The 25,278-nt window shown below is 36.5% G+C and overlaps 1 pseudogene; it reads left to right on the top strand.

Annotated features, from left to right (window-relative positions):
* Positions 1 to 7,628: 7,628 nt before the first annotated feature.
* On the top strand, positions 7,629 to 10,911 carry LOC138086417 (PRELI domain containing protein 3B-like; annotated as a pseudogene).
* The last annotated feature ends 14,367 nt before the right edge of the window (positions 10,912 to 25,278 follow it).

Below are 25,278 nucleotides of genomic sequence, written 5' to 3'. Positions count from 1 at the left end.
GCAGACACCAGGGGCAGGATCTATTTCTTCAACAACTTTCCAATGGCTCATATACACTGTTACATACCAAAATAAATCTAAGATTCTAAATCTGTTCAGAATTTTTTAAAAGGATATCCATCTAGGTAAAATATATAAATATAGATAATCTTATTTTGCTGGCCAGAAAAAGAATCTTTTCCCAGTATTCCTCTATTCATGACAGAAGTAGGAGTAGTCTTATAAGAAGAAAAAAAAAAAAAAAAAGACAATGAGGGCAACAATTTATCAGAAACTCTCAAAGAAACGATAATATTCTCCTTGGTCAGAAGCATATTTACAGAAGTTTCACAGGGTGTGGAGAAAGAGATGCACTATTTGACCTACTTTTTCAGTTCCCTAGTATCAGTATGTGAGTGTGTGGGGAAACAGGCACTCTCAAATGCTGTTAGGAATACAAGTGGCTTGGAAGTTGGAAGACATTTGGCTATTTCAAACCCATTTTAGTAGATGGATTGCCATTCACCAATATCGAGTTTTTCTTTCCTGTGGGAAAATTATCCTTCCTTACCCCCTGGAAGCCAGTAATAGTCATATGACTTGCTTTGAGCAATGATATATGAACAGAAAGGATGTGTGTCACCTCTAGTTTTTAAGAACAAATGCAAGCCATAGTCAACAATATACAGTAGTTCTGTTCTGTAAAATCTCTATGGGGAGCACATGTACACCCATGGCTGATTCATGTCAGTGTATGGCAAAAACCACTATAATATTGTAAAGTAATTAGCCTCCAATTAAAATAAATAAATAAAATTTTTAAAATCTCTATGAATAGTGAAGTAACAAATCCTACATCACAGCTCCTAGAAGAAATACATGGTTAGGTTCCTTTCTATCAACTGATCAATACAACTAGTAATACATGTTTTATATATGTTTCTGCCTAAAGATATTATGGAATACATATTTCTTACAAAATTTAAATCCAATTTTTCTTTATAGTAAAATAGTAGTAGCTAAAATGGGTGTTTTCACAGCTGAATAACATGACTTTAAATTATCTTATTTTTCAGCCTTGCAACAATACTATGCAATATTCTTTTTTTTAATTGGTTGTCCTCTCATGAGTCCACAAATTTAACTATTTTTCATCTTTCCTTTAGCTTCAGATGTTACTATATAGCTTGAATCTTAATACTGTAGGTGTTACTTTAGCCTTTTCTGGAACAGGCTCACATACAGATATGTAAATCTCTTTTTCTTTTCCTGGATGTACGGTACTGTTGATTCAGTAACACTGCACTCACAGCCAACAGCACTATAACTCAGGCCTGAATAAAATTTATCAAACATTATTTTCTCCATAAAGCACATCACAGCCTTCTCATGCTTACAAACATTAGAGAGCACTTCAGCACTAAGCTTGTGGCTGTCTTAAAAAGCAAAATCACTAACAAAGCAAAAAAAAAAAAAAAAAAAAGGCACTAAATAGACTTCATTAAAAGTCAATTGTTTACAGTATAAGACTTGAATAAGAGGGCACTGCATCACCTTGTTTGATCTCAGCTGGAAAACATGCATGTTGGGCAACTTGATTTTTTTGCCATTCTGTGCATGTCTGAATGGCCACCACAGTCCCATGGGTATTGTCTTGGTGGTTGGATACAAATAAATTTGAGCAAGTAGGGAAATTTGCAAGAGAGTTCCAGAAAAACATCTATTTCCGCTTTATTGATTATGCCAAAGCCTTTGACTATGTGGGTCACAACAAATTGGAAAATTTTTAAAGAGATGGGAATGCCTGGCCACCTTACATGCCTCCTGAGATATCTCTCAAGGTTAAGAAGCAACAGTTAGAACTGGACATGGAACAACGGACTGGTTGCAAATTGGAAAAGGAGTACATCAAGTCTATGTATTATTACCCTGCTTACTTAACTTACATGCAGAGTACATCATGTGAAATGACAGGCTGGATGAAGCACAAGCTGGAATCAAGACTGCCAGGAGAAATATCAGTGAAAAGCTGACTTAAAACTCATTATTCAAAAAACGAACATCATGGCATCCAGTCCCATCACTTCATGGCAAATAGATCAGGAAACAATGGAATAGTGACAGACTTTATTTTCTTGGGCTCCAAAAGCACTACAGATGGTAACTATAGCCATGAAATTGAAAGGCACTTGCTCCTTGGAAGAAAAGCTATGACCAGCCTAGACTGCGTATTAAAAAGCAGAGACATTACCTTGATGACAAAGTTCCATCTAGTCAAAGCTATGGTTTTTCCAGTAGTCATGTATGGATGTGAGAGGTGGACCATAAAGAAGGCTGAGTGCCAAAGAATTGGTGCTTTTGAACTGTTGTGTAGGAAAAGACTCTTGAGAGTCTCTCGGACTGCAAGGAGATTCAACCAGTCAATCCTAAAGGAAATTAGTCCTGAATATTCACTGGAAGGACTGATGCTGAAGCTGAAGCTCCAACACTTTGGCCACCTGATGCAAAGAACTGACTCACTGGAAAAGATCCTGATGCTGGGATCTTTGGAAAAGATCCTGTGCTTTACAGGATGATATGGTTGGATGGCATCACCGACTGGATGGACAGGAGTTTGAGCAAACTCCAGGAGTTGGTGATGGACAGGGAAGCCTGGCAGTCCATGCGTTTGCAAAGAGTCAGACATGACTGAGCAACTGAACTAAACTGACTGAGGCAAATTTGCAGACCACAGACTAGAAATAGAAACCAACTCGACAGCTGAATGTTCCTGACACTGGCTGCTTCATCACTCCAGGCTGCATGGAGACCTCAACTGACTGTAAATGAACATGTAACATGAGTCAAAATTAAACTTTGGTGTTTTATGTCTCTTACACTTTGATATTATTGGTTACTGTAATGTAACTTAGCCTACCCTGACTTAAACACCCCTGACCTAGAAATCCACTGCAATATCATGTAACAAATATATTTACATATCTGAACTAAGATGCATGAAGAAGGATGTACTGGAGGAGTCAGTACATTAATTGTGAACCTAGTTTGCTCTCAGGGGGCACCTCCTCTAGAGGATCATTGGGACATGACTAAAAAGTATGAGAGGAGGAAATGATTCTCTTCTAAAAACAATGACCCATAATCTTTTGATAAACATGAGAATGCTATCTCTCTGTAACAATATTCTTCAGAATAAAAATGTATCTCATTTGCAAATTTTTCCTCATAAGTTTTACAGTAGCTATTCATTAAACTGATTAAAAATTTAAGGTGACAACAGTATTCTAGAAATCATTTTGAAAATAAAAACCCAATGACTTCTCTAACCTCACACCCATTTGAAGTTTTCTTAAAAAACATTGCCTTTATTATTGTAATCTTTCTGTCATATCTACAAGTATGCATAGAATTACTGAGTACAACTTCAGGCCACATTTTTTTTTTCTATATTACACTTTAATCTAACTTGATTCTAAAAGAAAAAGTTCTCAAAAAGTTTATTGCACAATTTTCCTTACAGTTTAATAATATTCCTGTATTAGTGAGTCAGTTTCATACTGTTCAAATACATTTTCTCAAAATCAAATTTATGTATATTTATAGAAGAAGAATAGTTGTATAAAAACAATTTATTTAGACTTGTATAAGGAGACTAGAAAATAGCATACTTTCAGGTAAATATATTTTTATAGAGAAATATTACATACCATGTATATATTTTATATGTGTAAAGAGATTATATAAATAGACATGTATAGGTACATGTGTGTATATACATACATATATATATATATACACACACATATAGTTAACATATATGGTGACAATAGTCAATGAATATATACAAAATTATTTCTTTTTACATGTGGAGGAAAACAATCTACTTAGCACCAGTTCATAAACTTTGAAGAAATAACTTCTATGTTTACATATATAAATTGAGTTGAAATTTCAAGTTGAATTTGGTTATTAGGCACATTGTAAAATCACTTTTGAACTGCTATCAACAATTATGCCCTCCAACCTGGGCTATTTTGGCACACAAACCGAATTTGATGACACTGGTATAAATTAGTCAACGAATAAAACTGTCCTTGTATTTTGCTATGCATAAAATCATCATTATTTATTTAAATCATCACCATGTACGTAGAAAATGCCACCTAAAACCTTATTCTAACAACAAAATTATCTATCATTTTAGGTTTCCCATATATCCTGTTCAATTATGAAGGTTCATTTCTAATACAAAAGGAAGAGGGAAAGACTAATACATAAGAGATCTTGTTTCAATTTGTTTAAATATATACAGTTTTCAAAAACCAATTCTTATAAGGTATTAGAGGAAGCAGTAAATTTAATCCCTATTTGACTCTGTATTAGGTAAATTTCCTTTAGTTGAAAGCATTAGGTAAAAAGGTATTTAGTGCTTCAGGTAACTGAAAAATTAAAGATGTAGTGACCCAATAATATTAATAAGCTCTTGATTTCATTCTGACCCTCCATTCTTTTCCACAATATAAATTTTATCTAAACATGAACATCCTTGTACTTTTAGGTTAGATAGCAGCTTTGACAAGAGTTACACGTCTGTTATAGGAAGGCAGAAATATGTTCTCTTCCTGCAAACCCCACACAAAATCTTGAACTTCCTTGAGCCAACCACTTCCATTGTCAACCTCTGATTGTGAGGATCAGGGGAATGTGATCCTCTGTTCTGGTAAGGTGATTGTGTGGATTTAATCCCACCCACATCACATGAGTGGAAAATTTTGGGGTTTTCTAGAAAAAGAGAAGAGAGAGAATGAGGAGACAAGATCATGGGGCAGAAAGACTTAAGCTCATCTCTTCTCATAAAAACACCAAAATCACAACTAACTGCTGAAAGAAACATTCAAAAAAAAGACAGGAACCTACCACAAAAGATAATTAACTTCCAAAGACAAAGTAGACGCCACAATGAGATGGTAAGAGGGACACATTTGTGATACAGTCAAATCCTATACCCACTGGGTGGGTGACTCACAAACTGGAAAAAAATTGTATCACAGAATGAAACAGAAATAACCAATAGAAAAGATCAATAAAACTAAACTCTGGTTCTATGAAAAAAAAAATTGATAAACCTTTAGCCACACTCATCAAGGAAAAAAACGAAGAGGGCTCAAATCAATAAAATTAGAAATGAGAAAGGAGAAGTTACAATGGACACCACAGAAATACAAAGGATCACAAGAGTCTTCTAAAAAGAATTATATGCCAATAAAATAGACAACCTAGAAGAAATGGAAAATTCTTAGAAACATACAACCTTCCAAGTCTGATCCAAGAAGAAATAGAAAATATGAGCAGACCAATCGCAAGCACTAAAACTGAAACTGACTAAAAATCTTCCAAAACACAAAGTCCAGGACCAGATGGCTTTGCAGACAAATACTATCAAACATTTAGAGAAGAGTTAACACATATCCTTATCAAGCTATTCCAAAAATCAGAGGAAGGAACACTCCCTAACTTATTCTATAAGGCCACCATCACCTTCAAAATCAGATAAAGATACCACACACACACACACACACACAAATTATAGGCCAATATCACTGATGAACATAGATGCAAAAACCCTTAAAAATTAATCCAATATATTAAAAGGATGATACATCATGATCAAGTTGGATTTATCCCAGGGATGTAATAATTTTTTTGATATCTGCAAATCAATCAGTATGATATACCAGATTAACAAACTGAAGATAAAAACCATCTGATCTTCTCAATAGATACAGAAAAAGCTTTTGATAAAATCCAACACTTATTTAAAATAAAAACTCTCCAGGAAGTGGTCATAGAGAGAGCATGCTCCTGCTGCTAAGTTGCTTCAGTCGTGTCTGACTCTGTGCAACCCTATAGACAGCAGCCCATCAGGCTCCCCTGTCCCTGGGATTCTCCAGGCAACAACACTGGAGTGGGTTGACATTTCCTTCTCCAATGCATGAAAGTGAAAAATGAAAGTGAAGTTTCTCAGTCGTGTCCAACTCTCAGTGACCCCATGGACTGCAGCCTACCAGGCCTCTCCATCCATGGGATTTTCCAGGCAAGAGTACTGGAGTGGGGTGCCATTGCCTTCTCTGAGAAAGAGCATAATTCAACATAATAAAGGTCATATATTACAAACCCACAGCTGATACTATACTCAACAGTGAAAAGCTGAAAGAATTTCCTCTACAATGAAGAATAAGACAAGGATGTCCACTGTCATTACTTCTATTCAATTTGGTTTTGGATGTTCTAGGTCAGTAATCAGAAGAAAAAGAAAAAGGAATCCAAATTGGAGAAAAGAGTAAAACTGTCACTGTCTCCAGATGACATGAGACTACAGATAGGAAATCCTAAAGATGCCACCAGAAAGAAAACTACTAGAGCTAATCAATGAATCTAGTAAAGCTGAAGAACACAAAATTAATACACAGAAATATCTTGCATTCCTATACACTAACAATGAAAGATCAGAAAAGAATTATCTGATTTATTTGATAATTGAGAGGAAACAATCTCATTTGTCATCACATCAAAAAAAAAAAAGTAGGAGCAAACCTATCTAAGGAGGCAAAAGACTTGTACTCTGAAAACTGTAAGACATTGATATGAACAAAATTGAAGATGACACAGATGGAAAGATATACTATATTCTTGGATTGGAAGAATCAGTATTGTCAAATAACTATACTACCCAAGTCAATATACAGAATCAGTGCAATGCCTATCAAATTAACAATGGCATTTTTTGCAGAACAAGAACAAAAAGTTCAAAGTTAGTATGGAAACACACAAACAGAAGAAGAAGAAGAAAAAAAAAAAAAAACAGCCAAAGCAACTCTGAGGAGGGGAAAAAAAGAGATGGGGGAGTCAGTCTCCCTGACTTCAGCCTATACTACAAAGCTACAGTCATCAAAACAGTATGGCACTGACACAAAAACAAATATAGATCAATACAACAGGATAGAAAACCAAGAAATAAACCCATGCACCTATGGTCACCTTACTCTATGATCAAAGAGGCAATAATGTACAAGAAGAAAAGAGTCTCTTCAAAAAGTGGTGCAGGGAAAACTGGACAGCTACATGTAAAAGAATTAAATTAAAATTTTAATACCATACACAAAAATAAACTGAAAATGGATTAAAGATCTAAATTAAGACTGTACACTATAAAACTCCTAGAAGAAAACATAGAACACCCTTTGATGTACATCACAGCAGTATCTTTTTGCATCCAACTCCGAGAATAATGAAAATAAAAACAAAAATAAATGGGACCTAATTAAGCTTAAAGGCCTTTGCCCAGTAAAGGAAACCATAAACAGAACAGAAAAACAACACAAAGAATGAGAGAAAATATTTGCAAATGATGTGACCAACAAGGGATTAATCTCCAAAATTTATGAACTGTTCATGCAGCTCAAGATCAAAAAGCCAAATAACCCAACCCCCAAATGGGCACAAGATCTAAACAGACATTTCTCTTAGAAAAAGAAGATATACACTGGGCAGCTGGCAGGGTGGCTGAGGGGCGGGGCAGGGGCAAGAGTGGCCTCTTTGCCTCATTTGTGACTTAGCAGCACCCGGAAACTGTACTGGCCACCAGCACCATGAGGATCTGGACTTCAGAGCACATCTTTGACCACCCATGGGAAATTGTCACAACAGCTGCAATGCAGAAATACCCAAACCCTATGAATCTGAGTGTGATTGGAGTTGATGTACTAGACAGACACATATACCCCTCTGGAAGGTTGCACAACCATAGACTTCTCAGCACAGAGTGGGGACTGCCTTCCATTGTAAAATCTATTATTGGTGCAGCAAGAACCAATACATATATGCAAGAATATTCTTTAGTGGATCCCTCAGTTCAGGTCAATTAAGTTCAGTCCCTCAGTCGTGTCTGACTCTTTGCGACCCCATGAATCACAGCACACCAGGCCTCCCTGTCCATCACCAACTCCTGGAGTTCACTCAGACTCACGTCCATCAAGTCAATAATGCCATCCACCCATCTCATCCTCCGTCATCCCCTTCTCCTCCTGCCCCCAATCCCTCCCAGCATCAGAATCTTTTCCAATGAGTCAACTCTTCGCAAGAGGTGGCCAAAGTACTGGAGTTTCAGCTTTAGCATCATTCCTTCCAAAGAAATTTCAGGGCTAATCTCCTTCAGAATGGACTGGTTGGATCTCCTTGCAGTCCAAGGGACTCTCAAGAGTCTTCTCCAACACCACAGGTCAAAAGCATCAATTCTTCAGTGCTCAGCCTTCTTCACAGTCCAACTCTCACATCCATACATGACCACTGGAAAAACCATAGCCTTAACTAGATGGACCTTTGTTGACAAAGTAATGTCTCTGCTTTTGAATATGCTATCTAGGTTGGTCATAACTTTTCTTCTAAGGAGTAAGAGTGTTTTAATTTCATGGCTGCAGTCACCATCTGCAGTGATTTTGGAGCCAAAAAAAAAAAAAAAATGAAGTCTGACATTGTTTCCACTGTTTCCCCATCTATTTCCCATGAAGTCATGGGACCAGATGCCATGATCTTCGTTTCCTGAATGTTGAGCCTTAAGCCAACTTTTTTGCTCTCCTCTTTCACTTTCATCAAGAGGCTTTTTAGTTCCTCTTCACTTTCTGTCATAAGGGTGGTGTCATCTGCATATCTGAGGTTATTGATATTTCTCCCGGCAATCTTGATTCCAGCTTGTGCTTCTTCCAGCCCAGCGTTTCTCATGATGTACTCTGCATAGAAGTTCAATAAGCAGGGTGACAATACACAGCCTTGACGTACTCCTTTTCCTGTTTGGAACTAGTCTGTTGTTCCATGTTCAGTTCCAACTGTTGCTTCCTGACCTGCATACAGATTTCTCAAGAGACAGGTCAGGTGGTCTGGTATTCCCATCTCTTTCAGAATTTTCCACAGTTTATTTTTTTCCACAGTTTATTAGGGATCCACTATGGATACCTAATGGAACTTAAATCTACAAATATTTCATTTACAAATATGGTTTCAGTAGATAAGATATATATATAAACCACATCCTCAAGACCCAGAAAAAACTATTTGACTCAAGAAGCCATAAGTACCATGAAAGAAGTCAGTCTCAGCAGTTACCTTGAAGGGCTGATGGCAAGTACGATATCATCAAATGCTAACAAAGAAACAGAAGATATTAAGAAGGGGTGGCAAGAATACACAGAAGAGCTATACAAAAAAAGATCTTCATAACCCAGATAATCAAGATGGTGTGATCACTCACCTAGAGCCACACATCCTGGAATGAGAAGTCAAGTGGGCCTTAGGAAGCATCACTAGGAACAAAAGTGGAAGTGATGGAATTTCAGTTGAGCTATTTCAAATCCTAAAAGATGATGCTGGGAAAGATGCACTCAATATGACAGCAACTTTGGAAAACTCAGCAGTGGCCACAGGACTGGAAAAGGTCAGTTTTCATTCCAATCCCAAAGAAAGGCAATGCCGAAGAATGTTCAAACTACTACACAATCGCACTCATCTCACACACTAGCAAAGTAATGCTTAAAATTCTCCAAATCAGACTTCAACAGTACATGAACCTTGAACTTCCAGATGTTCAAGCTGGATTTAGAAAAGGCAGAGGAACCAGAAAACAAATTGCCAATATCCATTGAATCATCAAAAAAGCAAGAGAGTTCCAGAAAAACATCTACTTCTTCTCTATTGACTATGCCAAAGCTTTTGACCATGTGGATCATAACGAACTCTGGAAAATTCTTAGAAATGGGAATATCAGACCACCTGACCTGCCTCTGTAGAAATCTGTATGCAGGTCAAGAAGCAACAGCTAGAACTAGACACGAAACAACAGTCTGGTTCCAAAGGAGTACGTCAATGCTGTATACTGTCACCCTGCTTATTTAACTTATATACAGAGTACATCATGAGAAACACTGGGCTGGAGGAAGCACAAGATGGAATCAAATAAAGATTGCCGGGAGAAACATCAATCACCTCAGATATGCAAATGACACCACCCTTATGGCAGAAAGTGAAGAACTAAAGAGCCTCTTGATGAAAGTGAAAGAGGAGAGTGAAAAAGTTAGCTTACAACTCAACATTCAGAAAACTAAGATCATGGCATCTGGTCCCATCACTTCATGAGAAATAGATGCAGAAACAGTAAGAAACATTTTTCTGTGCTCCAAAATCACTGCAGATGTTGACTGCAGCTATGATATTAAAAGACGCTTGCTCCTTGGAAGAAAAGCTATGACCCACCTAGACAGCATATTAAAAAGCAGAGATATTACTTTGCCAACAAAAGTCCATCTAGTCAAAGCTATGGTTTTTCCAGTAGTCATGTATGGATGTGACAATTGGACTATAAAGAAAGCTGAGTGCCGAAGAATTGATGCTTTTGAACTGTAGTGTTGCAGAAGACTCTTGAGAGTCCCTTGGACTGCAAGGAGATCCAACCAGTCCATCCTAAAGGAAATCAGTCCTGAATATTCATTGGAAGGATTGATGCTGAAGCTGAAACTCCAGTACTTTGGCCACCTGATGGGAAGAACTGACTCATCTGAAAAGATCCTGATGCTGGGAAAGATTGAAGGCAGAAGGAGAAGGGGATAGCAGAGGATGAGACGATTGGATGATATCATCGACTCAATGAACGTGAGTTTGAGTCAACTCCAGGAGTTGGTGATGGACTGGGAGGCCTGGCATGCTGTAGTCCATGGGGTCACAAAGAGTCAGATACAACTGAGAGACTGAACTGAACTGAATAAAGGCCAAGAATCAATAGAGTGTGTAATACGTAAATTAAATGCTGAAATTGAGGAACTGACAGCTTTGGCAAGAGGAAGCATACAGACACCAACGGCAACAGCAGCATTTGTGAAGAAATGATAATGGAAGTTGATACACGGCACCCAGTTCCCCAAGTCTCTACAAGCCGGTAGTATATTTATTTGTTATTTAAAAAATACAACTCTTTTTTAGGTAGAATTCTTTTTAATAAGCTAAAGAAAAGCTATGTGACTTGATCAAACCAAAGAGCCGCAGGTTTCTAAATAAAAGGGATCAGCTGAAATTCATATTGTCAGAAATGACTGATTTTGAGGATTCAATACATGCACAATTTTGACAATTTTTGAAAAGTATGTTTGGAAATTGGTATTGGCTGGTGAAACCATCTTAAGGTAGAATTTTAAAGTTTTTCATTCATTGGAATTCTATCTGGCTTTGGACCAACCTCAGAAGCAAACAGAGCCTCCTCTCTATATGCACAACGGCCCTGTTTCAGTAATCTTGGAGAGCTTACATGAAGGAACTCACTTTTAAAGGAGAAACTATATCATTTTAAAAAGACATTAACTGCAGAAAATAATTTGCTCTGCAAATTATTATTACCACCATTAAAAATCACAATTTTTTCATTTCATATTCAGATAACATTATTTTAGGGTAAAAATTATCACAAAAGTAATAAATGACTCCAACAAAATTATATTATATTGTGTTAAAGAGTACTGTACTGATTTGCCAAAGTTTTGTAACTTAGTAAAAATCCTTACTTGGATTTGTACTTTATGATTTAGTATGCTGTATCGTGGGTTGGTTATGTTAACTGAAAAAATAAAGTCATTACCAGAAAAAAAAAAAAGTGAGACATATAGATAGCCAAAAAGCACAAGGTGCTCAACACCGCCAACAGTGGTAATTATCAGAGAAATGCAAATTAAAATGACAATGAGGTATTTCCTCACACTAGTCAAAATGGCCATCATGAAAATGTCTACAAAGAATAAATGCTGGAGAGGGTGTGGAACAAAGGGAACCCTCATACACTGTTGGTGGGAATGTAAATTGGTACAACCACTATGGAAAATATACATATGGAAAACTAACAGAAATACCTACCATGTAATCCATCAATCCCATTCCTGAGTATATATCTGAAGAAAATTATACTTTGCAAAGACACATGCAACCATTATTCATTGCAGTACTATTTGAAACAGCTGACATGGAAGCAACCTAAATGTCCATCAACAGAGGAATGGATAAAGATGTGATACATGTATACAGTGGAATATTACTCAGCCATAAAAAAAACAATAAAATAATGTCATTTCCATCAATATAGATGATCTAGAGATTATCATAGTAAAGGAAGTCAGAGAAAGACAAATACCATACAATATCACTTATATGTAGAATCTTAAAAAAATGAAACAAATGAATTTATTTAGAAAACAGGAACAGACTCACAGACCTAGAAAATAAACTTATAGTTACCAAACAGAAAATGTGGGGGTGGGGGAAAAATTAGGAGGTTGAGATTAATACTAATACACAAAAAATACATATAAAATAGATAATTAACAATACCCTACTGTGTAGCACAGGAACCTCTACTCAATACTCTGTAATAACCTACATGAAAAAAGAATCTGAAGAATAATATATATATATGTGTGTGTGTGTATGTGTGTGTGTGTGTATATATGTATATAATATATGTGTAAAATTATGTGTATATATGTATGTGTGTCACACACACATACGTGTATAACCTGGTAGCTCAAACAGTAAAGATTCCAGTTCGATCCCTGTGTTGGGAAGCTTCCATGAAGAAGGGAATGGCTACCTACTCCAGTCTTGCCTGGAGAGTTCCATGGACAGAGGAGCCTGATGGGCTACAGTCTGTGCGATCGCGAAGAGTTGGACGTGATTAAGTTCTTTGTGTGCAGATAACTGTATCACTTTGCTGTATACCTGAAACTAACACAACACTGTAAATCAGCTATACTCTAATCTAATATAAAATAAAAATGTTGTAAAAAGAAGATATTTGAGGCAGAAAGCTGGTTATGCAGGAAATGGGATCTGAGGGGGAATGTCAAGGTAGCCCAGATCAATAACTACAGGAAGCCACTCCCACCCCAGGGCTGAGGAACAAAATAAGAGGGGAGGTAATCCTCATCAACATGGGGGCTTAGGATGAGTGACCCCCAAAAATGCCAAAGTGGCATACTTTGTCAAGTTAAAACTACATAATAATGGCCTATGAAAGAATGACACCCTGACTCTCCTCTCTGTCTCTGTAAAAGCCAGGAATGAATCCCCCTGTCAAAGGTGCCCTCCCTGCATCTGGGAGTAGAAGGAGGCCCTTACTGCCAGGGCTAGGAATTCAGTCAAGGAGGTCTAGGTAAACAAACCATGTTCCTTCTTTATTTACTGCCTCAAGACCAAACTGTTTAGATTCTTCACTAACAATGCACCAAAAGCCCAAGTTTCTTGATCCAGCCAATTCCTCAGAAATTTGTGGTTTCTTTGCCTAAAAAGTATAAAAGTGCTTTTTGCCACTTCTGAGGTCTCATTTTTATAAGAGTTCATGTATAAATTAAAACATTTTTTTCTGTTTAAAATAAAATTTTCCAATACCTATTTAATAAACAAATTTTTGTGCTTAAATGAAGCATTTGTTATACTGTGTGCTTAAGATGCAATGATGAATAAGATTATATTTGCACTGCAGGACTCACATCACTTGCATTTATCCCTCCTTCTGCATTTCTATTGCTGCTAAACCAGTCTTAACTAGCTCATTGACTCTACTCTGTTTCATATCCAATTTACCTTCACAGTGCTGCCAGATTAATTTCACTTAGGAAAAAAAACAGTTTGCATATATTACAATCTTTTTAAAAACTTGTGATCATTCTACATTTTCTAGACAACTATGTTATATGTTTTTAACAGGTAGTCAACGCAGTCAGCAATATGTTCTCTATCCTAGTTTGAAGCTCTCTGTCCACTCCCCCAAACCTTCTGTTCCTTCCAAACCAGTCTACACACTACTCCTACACAAGCCATATATATCCCTACTATCAAGCTTTAGTTCACACCATTTTCCTTGCCCGGGATGTATACTTCCTGTACTAAATGTATCTAAGTAGAAAAATACAATTTCAAGTATACAAAATATTTTCACAACTTTAGAGATATCTTTTAAAAAGAATATCAGTTACTTATTGAAGAAAACTATGGATATGCAACTTTTAAGAATATATTCTATTTTGCTGTTGGGTGGTATGTGCCTGAGTTTCCTTTTTTGAGGTATGTACAACCTGATTGGAGAAATAGGATATATTTACTTAAAAGTTAAGTGTATATATATAAATATATACACACACAACTCTCTGCCTCTGTACACAATATGTGGTGGTAGAACTTAAAACACTTACAACAGAACTTTAAAATTCACACAATATATTATCATAAACAAATTTTCCTATATTTTAAACCTTATTTTTCTTTATATAATTGAAGGCTTTTTTGAGCTTGGCTTTGAGTTAATTATGTAACATTAAGTTATTCGTCTGAATTAGTATCCTTACCATAGTTCCATCATTATTCTCAGACTTGTAGAATTTTGAACTGTAAGAGGCTGGGTAAATACTCAAGACTGTTTCTGAAGGCATATAGTTATGAAAGGAAAGTATCTCATCTGGATCTCATTTCTTAGCTGTCCAGGGTTTTTGCTACAACATTCAGAATCTGAGTTGCCAACTACTCCAACATATATACATTGTAGGAAATGAAATTAAGAAATATTAATCACTAACTTTCTTCATAACTAGCCCAAGATACATGTAACAAAATGCCACCAATTTAAATGATAATGCATATTTTTCTAAAGTTATTAATAATGATGAGAATTTCAGTGGTGATTTATTTGGACAGTGAGAAGCCTCTGGTCTATTATAACCTTACCTCTTTTTTTCTTTTAACCTTGATATGTTAGAACAAACACTTTATAAGTTAATCCTAAAGTAAGGGTTTGTTTTTTTTTTTTAAGCAAGTTTTGAATTGCCAAGAATGAGTTCCTAAATTTGGCCAACGAATAGCTTTATATAGAATAACAGTAGTAGCAATAACAATAATACAAATAATGATAGTATTAACTGGCAGAATGCTTATATGTGGGAAATTTTTCTAAAAACTTCAAATAAATTGATTTATTAAAAATCATATAGAATCCACCTGTAAAGTGAATCCACCTTATAGGTGGATTCTGTTATTAAATCCATATTACAGATGAGAAATATGAAGCTTCAAGGTTACTAAACTTGTTCAAGGGAACAAAGTATCTTCTAACTCAAATTGCTGCCTCAAAGGACTGTTTTTATCCACTATACCATCTCTCAGAACTGCAGTCTTACTTCTATGGGAGCATCTGATTTGTATTTCTAATGAGGTGGATGAAACTGGAGCCTATTATACAGAGTGAAGTAAGCCAGAAAGAAAAACACCAATACAGTATACTAACGCACATACATGGAATTTAGAAAGATGGTAACAATAACCCTGTATGCGAGACAGCAAAAGAGACACAGATGTATAGAACAGTCTTTTGGACTCTGTGGGAGAGGGAGAGGGTGGGATGATTTGGGAGAATGGCATTGAAACATGTATAATATCATATGTGAAACGAGTCACCAGTCCAGGTTCAATGCATGATACTGGATGCTTGGGGCTGGTGCACTGAGACGACCCAGAGGGATGGTACAAGGAGGGAGGAGGGAGGCGGGTTCAGGATGGGGAGCACGTATATATCTGTGGTGGATTCATGTTGATGTATGGCAAAACCAATACAATATTGTAAAGTAATTAGCCTCCAACTAAATTAAATAAATTTATATTTTAAAAACAAATAAATAAAATAAAAATCGAGAACAGAGTAGACAGTTTATCATTCTTTAGTCCTCAAATATACTATTAAAAAGTTGCAAATCTCTGGAGCTAATTGTCTTTAAAAGAGATATAGCAGATTTGTAAAATCCAGTCCCCATTTTGAACTAGTTCAGACTTAATAACATAAAATATTTTAGTAATTTTTCCTGAATATTTATTTAAATAATGTCATCTTTTCATTCCTCTTTTTTGTTAGCTGCTCATTTGTCACTAGACAAATTGTAATTTCTTAGGCTTCACTTTTCTGCTATGCCATGATTTATCAAGTTTTTTCTGAAGATAGACATTCAATCCCCCAAACGTTATTTTCTTTGCAGTACTTCATCTGATAAATGGAAATGATGCCAACACAATGGAAAAATATCTCCAACACTGAAAATGTTTCTGTCTCATATTAAAGGTTTTGATAGAAGTGATACAGTATACAATTAATTGTATGATTGACTAACCAACAGCTTTTTATTAAAAGAGAAAAGATGTAATAAATAGAACTGATAAATGTAAGTCAGTGTAGAGTCACAGTTTGACAGTCTCCAAGGCAGCCTTCATTTTTTAAAATTGTTCATGATTTATGTTTTGGAAAAGTGGGAATTTCATTAAAAATAATTGAGTTCCATGGTGTTTCTTCAGATACAGAAACTTGATGATAGTTATCAAGCTTTTATGTGGGGTCTATAAGTATGCTAGACATAGGATTCCCCTAAGAATACATGGAATTAAATTTGTCTACCAACTGCTTACTATCTTTACACTGCATAGTATTCAACCTTCTTTACAGCCCTGTCTACCTAAGGAGGTGCCCAGTAAGAGGTCAAAGAAAATGTAGCAGTAGATTGAGACATTTTTTCTCTTTGATAATAACAATAACCAGCCTTTTTGAAAACATATTACATGGAAGAAACTGGCTAAACATTTTTCATTTAATCATCAGTCTATCCTCAAGCAGCCCTTATAAGACATGTGTTATTTTTAATTCCATTTTTGTAGAGAAGACAGACACAAGGAAGTTAATTTACCCAACTAGGAAATATTAAGTTCTAACCAATATGTATGAGTCTGTTCATGATTTATCAACCCAGTGAAAGCCTCTATCTCTCCTTCCTCCTGGCCTAGAGCCACAGAAAGTGAACAAAACCCATCTGTGGTCCGTCTTAAACTGGGCCACCATATCATATCCATCTGTTTATTAAATGTTGAAAGATAAAAAGTAAATATGCAAGAGTGGGAAACCACACACCCAAGGCCACTTGGAATCAGAATTCTGTGGTATGGGAAAAATAGAGACCAGACTGGGAGTAGGGATTCTCTCCTAAAATTCCAGAGAGATGGGCCCAGACTTTCTGTCTTCCTCTTTGGCCATCTCATGCTAATATATAAATGAAGGAGTTTGATGACCTGGACTTCTGAGTCTCAGTTTCATTGTAGAAGCCACAGAATCCTTAACTCCTCAGTCCTTGCCTAAGAGCTACAAGAAGACATCTCCATGAGTATACTTTCATGACTTCATGGAGGCACTGTCAATAAAGAAAAAAATTCCTCCCATTTGTAAAGGTTAAAATCTTAACTTATCAACAAGTCTACCCAAAATTAAGATGCAGCACTCCAATGGGAAACTCTTCCCAAACCACTCTCCAGCTTGACTCTGTCCTTCCTATCACCCAATGAATGAGTCACTTGCTTTGGATCATTTTATCCTTTTATCAATAACTAGGATAATTTATTACATGTTCTTAGACTAATCACCAAGAAACTGATTAAGATTTAAAATATTACCGTGCATAAATTGATTGTGTTAAAGCTGTATCTCAAGAAGTCTGTGTCAGTTGCTCAATCATGTCTGACTCTTTGTGACCCCATGGACTGTAGCCCACCGGGCTCCTCTGTCCATGGAATTCCCCAGGCAAGAATACTGGAGTAGATTGCCATTTCCTCCCAGCGTACATCTAAATAGGATTTAAATTGCTATTAGAGCTACCATAACTGTGCAATCTCCCTCCTTGGGCACATACCCAGAAAAACACATGATCCAAAAGGATACATGCACCCCAAAGTTCATTGCAGCACTATTTATAACAGCCAAAACATGACATGGGAACAATGTAAATGTTCATCAGGAGAGGAATGGATACAGAAGACGTGGTACATACATACAATGGAATATTACTCAACCATTAAAAAGAGCTAAATAATGCAATTTGCAGCAACATGGGAAGACCTAGAGATTGCTGTGCTGAGTGAAGTAAGTCAGAGAAGGAGATATATCATATGACATTCCTTATATGTGAAATCGAAAAAGAAATGATACAGATGAATTTATTTACAAAACAGAAACAGACACAGACTTAGTGATGAACTGATGATTGTCGGGGGAAGAAATGGAGGAAAGAGATAGTTAGGGGTTTGAGGACATGTACACACTGTTATATTTAAATGGATAACCAACAAGACCCTAAAAACACAGGGAGAGAATGGATACATGTATATTTATGGTTGAGTCTCTTTGCTGTCCACCTGAAACTATCACAACATTGTTAATTGGCTATACTCCAGTATAAAATAAAAAGTAAAAATGAAATTGCTATCATTTTAGCCAAACACAAATAAGCAACAAAAATTGGTGGTGGGGGAGGGGTGGTTTCTGTGACTACAGAAGTACATTATTAAAGAGATACCAAATGGCTTATTATCTACTTTACAAAAACAAGTATAAATGAACCCAGAGGGCTGACATTTGACTGTAGTGCTGAAAAGGAAAACAAATACGAGAGCTCAAGTGAAGAATCTTGAACCAAAGATCGTGTTTGATTTCTTTCTTGTGTGGGGCATAATTTCAGTTTTTTATTATGTAAAACTATTGGTTCAGTTTGATAATGCAGAAAAGCTACTTGGCACAATTCACAAATTAAATTCACTCTGTTTGTATCAAATGTTAATTATATTGTAAAATACACTTAAACCTGTACAAACTGTAATTGGTTGTCTGAAATGGGCTGATGTCCTAATGACCACACAGCCCACTGCCTCTAATGCCCCATAAAAATACCATCTGCCTGTGGTCTTACAGCTCCTGGGATTTCTCCAGCTCTGTCTACCACCCTTGTTTGCTCTCACTCTAGTCTAGTTTCCATACCTCCCAACTGTTGCAGCCTATATGGAATCTGTCACTCTGTACGAATAACACAGTTGGACTGTCTGCTGGGCTTTGGTTTCAGCTTCCTCTGGCATGCCTCCAGACAGTCTTGCTTCATATGTTGCCTCTAGGAGGCAAGTCCCTTCCTACCCACAAAGTTCCCTGGTCTGCATTCCCAAGCCTGATGCACTCACTGTTCCAAAAGAGTGGAGGAAAATTGACAGTGATGAGCAAATTCGGTGCAAAAATTTTTTGTCAGTTCCCAACTTCCTTCAGTATTTTAAAAGAAATAAAAGAAATAATAATTCAACTGAAGACTCAGAAGGATAATTTTATATCAAAATATTTGAAACATAAAATCTCTGACCAAGACATAAACTGTAGACTACAGTTATCCACAAATTTAGATTATATAATTGATATGTTTGAAACAAAACATATCATATGGTGTTAGAACACTTTCTAACACCATACACAAAAATAAACTCAAAATGGATTAAAGATCTAAATGTAAGGCCAGAAACTATAAAACTCTTAGAGGAGAACATAGGCAAAACACTCTCTGACATAAATCACAGCAGGATCCTCTCTGACCCACCTCCCAGAATACTGGAAATAAAAGCAAAAATAAACAAATGGGACCTAATTAAAATTAAAATCACTGCAGATGGTGATTGCAGCCATGAAATTAAAAGACACTTACTCCTTGGAAGGAAAGTTATGACCAACCTAGATAGCATATTCAAAAGCAGAGATATTACTTTGCCAACAAAGGTCCATCTAATCAAGGCTATGGTTTTTCCAGTGGTCATGTATGGATGTGAGAGTTGGACTGTGAAGAAGGCTGAGCACTGAAGAATTGATGCTTTTGAACTGTGGTGTTGGAGAAGACTCTTCAGGGTCCCTTGGACTGCAAGGAGATCCAACCAGTCCATTCTAAAGGAGATCAATCCTGGGTGTTCTTTGGAAAGAATGACGCTAAAGCTGAAACTTCAGTCCTTTGGCCACCTCATGCGAAGAGTTGACTCATTGGAAAAGACTCTGATGCTGGGAGGGATTGGGGGCAGGAGGAAAAGGGGACGACAGAAGATGAGATGGCTGGATGGCATCACTGACTTGATGGACGTGAGTCTGAGTTAACTCCAAGATTTGGTGATGGACAGGGAGGCCTGGCGTGCTGCAATTCATGGGGTCACAGAGTCGGACACAACTGAGTGACTGAACTGAACTGAATGCCACTCTTTACTCTTTGGTTTTGATTATGTATTCCTCCTTCTAGTTTGTCTATATCTTTCTTCAGTTATAAATTACCTGATCACAAAAACCATAAAAATGGGATCTAATTAAAATTAAAAGCTTCTGCACAACAAAGGAAACTATAAGCAAGGTGAAAAGACAGCCTTCAGAATGGGAGAAAATACAGCAAATGAAGCAACTGACAAACAACTAATCTCAAAAATATATAAGCAACTCCTGCAGCTCTATTCCAGAAAAATAAATGACCCAATCAAAAAATGGGCCAAAGAACTAAATAGACACTTCTCCAAAGAAGAAATACAGATGGCTAACAAACACATGAAAAGATGCTCAACATCACCCATTATCAGAGAAATGCAAATCAAAAACACAATGAGGTACCATTTCACACCAGTCAGAATGGCTGCGATCCAAAAGTCTACAAGCAATAAATGCTGGAGAGGGTGTGGAGAAAGGGGAACCCTCTTACACTGTTGGTGGGAAAGCAAACTAGTACAGCCACTATGAAGAACAGTGTGGAGATTCCTTAAAAAACTGGAAATAGAACTGCCTTATGACTCAGCAATCCCACTGCTGGGCATACACACTGAGGAAACCAGAATTGAAAGAGACACGTGTACCCCAATATTCATCGCAGCACTGTTTATAATAGCCAGGACATGGAAGCAACCTAGATGTCCATCAGCAGATGAATGGATAAGAAAGCTGTGGTACATATACACAATGGAATATTACTCAGCCATTGAAAAGAATACATTTGAATCAGTTCTAATGAGGTGGATGAAACTGGAGCCTATTATACAGAGTGAAGTAAGCCAGAAAGAAAAACACCAATACAGTATACTAACGCATATATATGGAATTTAGAAAGAAGGCACGATAACCCTGTATGAGAGACAGCTAAAGAGACACAGATGTATAGAACAGTCTTTTGGACTCTGGGAGAGGGAGAGGGTGGGATAATTTGGGAGAATGACATTGAAACATTTATAATATCATATATGAAATGAATCACCAGTCCAGGTTTGATGCAGGATACAGGATGCTCCTGGATGGTGCACTGGGATGACCCAGAGGGATGGTACGGGGAGGGAGGAGGAAGGGGCATTCAGGATGGGGAACACGTGTACAGCCGTGGCGGATTCATGTCAATGTATGGCAAAACCAATACAATATTTTAAATTAATTAGCCTCCAATTAAAATAAATAAATTTAAATTAAAAAAAAGAAAAAATGTAAGTAGGTGCATTTAACTTTGGGCTTCCCAGGTGGTGCTAGCAGTAAAGAACCGATCTGCCAATGCAGGAGACATTAGAGACATGAATTCAGTCCCTGGGTAAAGGAGACCTCCTGGAGGAGGGCATGGCAATCCACTCCAGTATTCTTGCCTGGAGAATCCCTTAGACAGAAGAGCCTGGCAGGCTACAGTCGGTAGGGTCGCAAAGAGACATGACTGAAGTAACTTAGCAGACACGCACATTTACAGTATTTTATATACTGACACTAATGTATTACAAAGCCTTTCTTAGTGGTATTTGGCATGAAGTCCTTTTATCACAAACCTCCTCAGGGCTCTATGCATACAAAACAAGCTACAAAATGGAAAGCACTTTAGAGAAAAGCTGTCAGATAGAAATATAATATGAGCCACATAGGTAATTTTAAATTTTCTAGTATATATAAATAAATAAAAATTCAGAGGTGAAGTTAATTTGAAGAAAAAGTTATTTGACTAAATATATTAAAAATTCTTCTGCAAATAAATATATAAATTATATATAGATATAATAACTATATATGTTATAAAATATAAAATTATTGAGGTAATATAAAATTACTGAAATAATTCACATTGCTTTTTAAAAAAATTCTTTGAAATCTTAAACTTTACAGCACACCGAATTTTGGACTAGCCCATTTTAACTGTTCAATACATGTGGCTAGTGGCTAACATATTGAAAGCATGAATGAATGAATGAATATTCATTCATGAGGAATGAATATTTGCAATTTCCTATAAAAAGAATTATTTCTATAATGAAAATATATTCTTGAAAGAAAAAAGCCAAAGTTTATGCTTATTAATATCTCAAAATAATTTAAAACACTTTAATTCTTACCAAAAACAAGTTTATATACTCAGTTATCCAGTACAAACATGCAGTCATAAGCTGTAGTTTTGAATTCCTATTGCTGTCAGATAAAAATTTGAGACCTCTCATTCAAGGCATCTAGCTGGCTGCATATTCTACTTAAAGATATCCCAATCCTCTCTATGGAAATAAGGCTCTGATACAAGACAAGACTAGCTAATGGAATAGTACATGCAATGAAAAGAATATACAGCAACAGGGCATAAGAATTAGTGTTATTTTCAATCCTATTTGCAATTTCAAGGATGACATACCATTTCCATAAATTTGTATTTCCTTAATTAACTTTTTATGCTCTCTTCTCTCCTTATCTCTTGAGAGACTCTACAAACTTAATGAGAATTGATCTCATCATACAAATTTAAGTAGAAAAACTCAACCTTTTAAAAGGTAGTTTCAGAAAGACCTTTAAATCTGTAGGAAAAAAATCTAGCATTTTTATTTTAAAAAGCCAAAAACCAACACCCAAAATGACCTCCTGTAATTTATTAATAAATACCACAGGTATGCATTCATTCAACCAGTATCTTTGCATAGACATTACATGCCATATGTTGTGCACAGAGAAAAGAAATAACAACAAAGAAGATCCTAGCTCCTGCCTAGTAGTTCACACTCTTCTGAAGAGACAGACTGGGCACTCTTTGTACTCATATCAGAAATGTGCAAGAAGCTCTGAGAAAAGTATATACAGGCCATTTGTATATGCAGAAGTATACACAGGCCATTGAGAAGGCATCTAACCACATTTAAGTGCCAGATAGCTCTGAAGGAGGAAATAGACAAGTTCAGCCCTGAAAGGTGTTAAGGCCAAAGTAAGAGGAAGCAGGAATAAAACAAGCAGTATTATGTGAAAGAAGAAAGGCTCAAATGAGGCGGTCTTTCATAGAGCTTCAGGAAAGTTTGTCTAGTGAGTCTGTAAATATGAGGAAAATATGGCAAGAAATGACGCTGGGGAATTAAGTAAACAGAAGTCATATTTTGAAGAGCCTAGTACACCCATTCCAAGGATGAGGAGCCCCTGAAGGAACTTACATAGAAAAGTGACTTATCACAGTACGCATTATAAAAGTCATTCTGGCTGCCTGTGGATATGACAGGCGATATGACAATATGCCTATTGTTGGGGAACAACAGTGGACTGAGAAAAACTCACTGAGAGAACAGTACACCTTAAAAATCACACCAGGGATTAGAAGGAGTAAAAAGAGAATGTGGTAATGATTTCCTGGTTTCTTGCTCTGGCAATAAATAGCTGGTGTTGCCAGTTGTTAAGGCCGAAGATCATAATAAATGCTAAATCAAGCATCTGCTCTATACTAGATATTGTCCTTGTTTTTTGTATTAAGCAATTTAACCTTTATAACAACCGTATGAAGCAAGTGCTATAACTATCCAACTTAACTACTGCAGCAACAAAGACGTAGAAGTTTAAATAATTAAGATCACACAACTATATAGGTATTGGAGCCCAGATTTCAATACAAACATCTGTCTCCAGATATACTAATCTTGGCCAGTATATTAAAAACATATTGGAAACACAGGAATCATGTAAGCCTACTTTCCAATATTTTGTTTTGGTCCATGATGGTTTCAGAGAATGTTAAATTGGAGCCATAATTTCTATACCATTCTTGAGGAGAGATGCACACCCAAAGGTATTTAAGAAACTTTATCGGATTCATTTAGAAATCTCCTTGCTGCATTGAAATCATTGCTCAACCAGCCAATACGATTCTCTTAGAACTTTCAATACAAAATTCATAAAACATGTCCATCCTTAAAGGACTTTATCATTAAAAATATGCATTTATGGAAGGAATTTCCATTTGGAATTCAGCATCAAATTATGGGGATTCTCCAGGCAATAATACTGGAGTGTGTTGCCATGCCCTCCTCCCTGGGATCTTCCCAACCCAGGGATCAAACCCACATCTCTTATGTCTCCTGCATTGACAGGCAGGTTCTTTACCCCTAGTGCCACCTGGGAAGCCCTATTATTAAGGTGACCACAGCCCCAGTTTGCCAAATACAGCAGTAGTTTATCAGCATTTAACTATCTGTTATCAGCATTTAACTATTAATAATAGTCTCTTTAATATCTGTTTAACTCAGATATTTTGGCTTAGAAGATAAATTGGTCACTTGATTTGGGCATGCACAAAGAAGAGAAATTCCAATAATCTTGATACTGTGCATATATAGGAATGTGTATGTGTGAGTGTGAATGTGTGTGTGTGTGTTACTGATCATGGGATTCCTTCCAATCCATACCTCACCTGCTTCACCATTCCACCCTCCTCAGTCTATATAACTACAAATGACTATAAAACCAAAATGGAGACTACAAACCCTTTTTTTCAAAGCTTAAAAACTATCAGACCAAGTATGGAACTAAAAGGTTCAAAATGACATAGAGCAAACTTTCCCTCTTCCTGATTTTGGAGACAAGATTTTTAAAATATCCCAATAAAAGGTGAAATAGAGGAAGGGGAAACCACATATATAAGAAACAGAGAGAAAGAATCCAATAGCATCAACCATATCAATGGCAGGAATTCAAGCAGAATCCATACTGTGTTACTTCACACGTAACTTTCTGGTATGAGCAACTGCCAACAGCAAAGCATGGTTCATCGGTTGACTAGTTTGGGACTCTACTCAGCCCTCCCACATGCTCCATCAGACCCATCCCAGTGTGCTATCCAGAGAACCAAGACATTTGAACAACTTAGACTCCTGGAAGAAAGGTGATTATGTGTAGGAAAAATCTTTCCCTTGACTAAAGTGACGTTAAAATGCTATGAAATATTTTACTTTGAGTTTCATTGAGAGTGTTATTTTATTTCATTTCCAGGTATTTTTCAATAAAAGATAAATTTACCTAATGCTTTGACTCCCTGTTTACTCCTACCTCTGAGCGGGGCAAACCCTTCATGACAATAGAAAGGAAAATAAGAAATTTCAGCA

The sequence above is a fragment of the Capricornis sumatraensis genome, chromosome 9 (genome assembly GCF_032405125.1).
Source record: "Capricornis sumatraensis isolate serow.1 chromosome 9, serow.2, whole genome shotgun sequence".
In the NCBI taxonomy this organism is placed as follows: Eukaryota; Metazoa; Chordata; class Mammalia; order Artiodactyla; family Bovidae; genus Capricornis; species Capricornis sumatraensis.
This window is presented reverse-complemented; position numbering and strand designations above follow the sequence as displayed.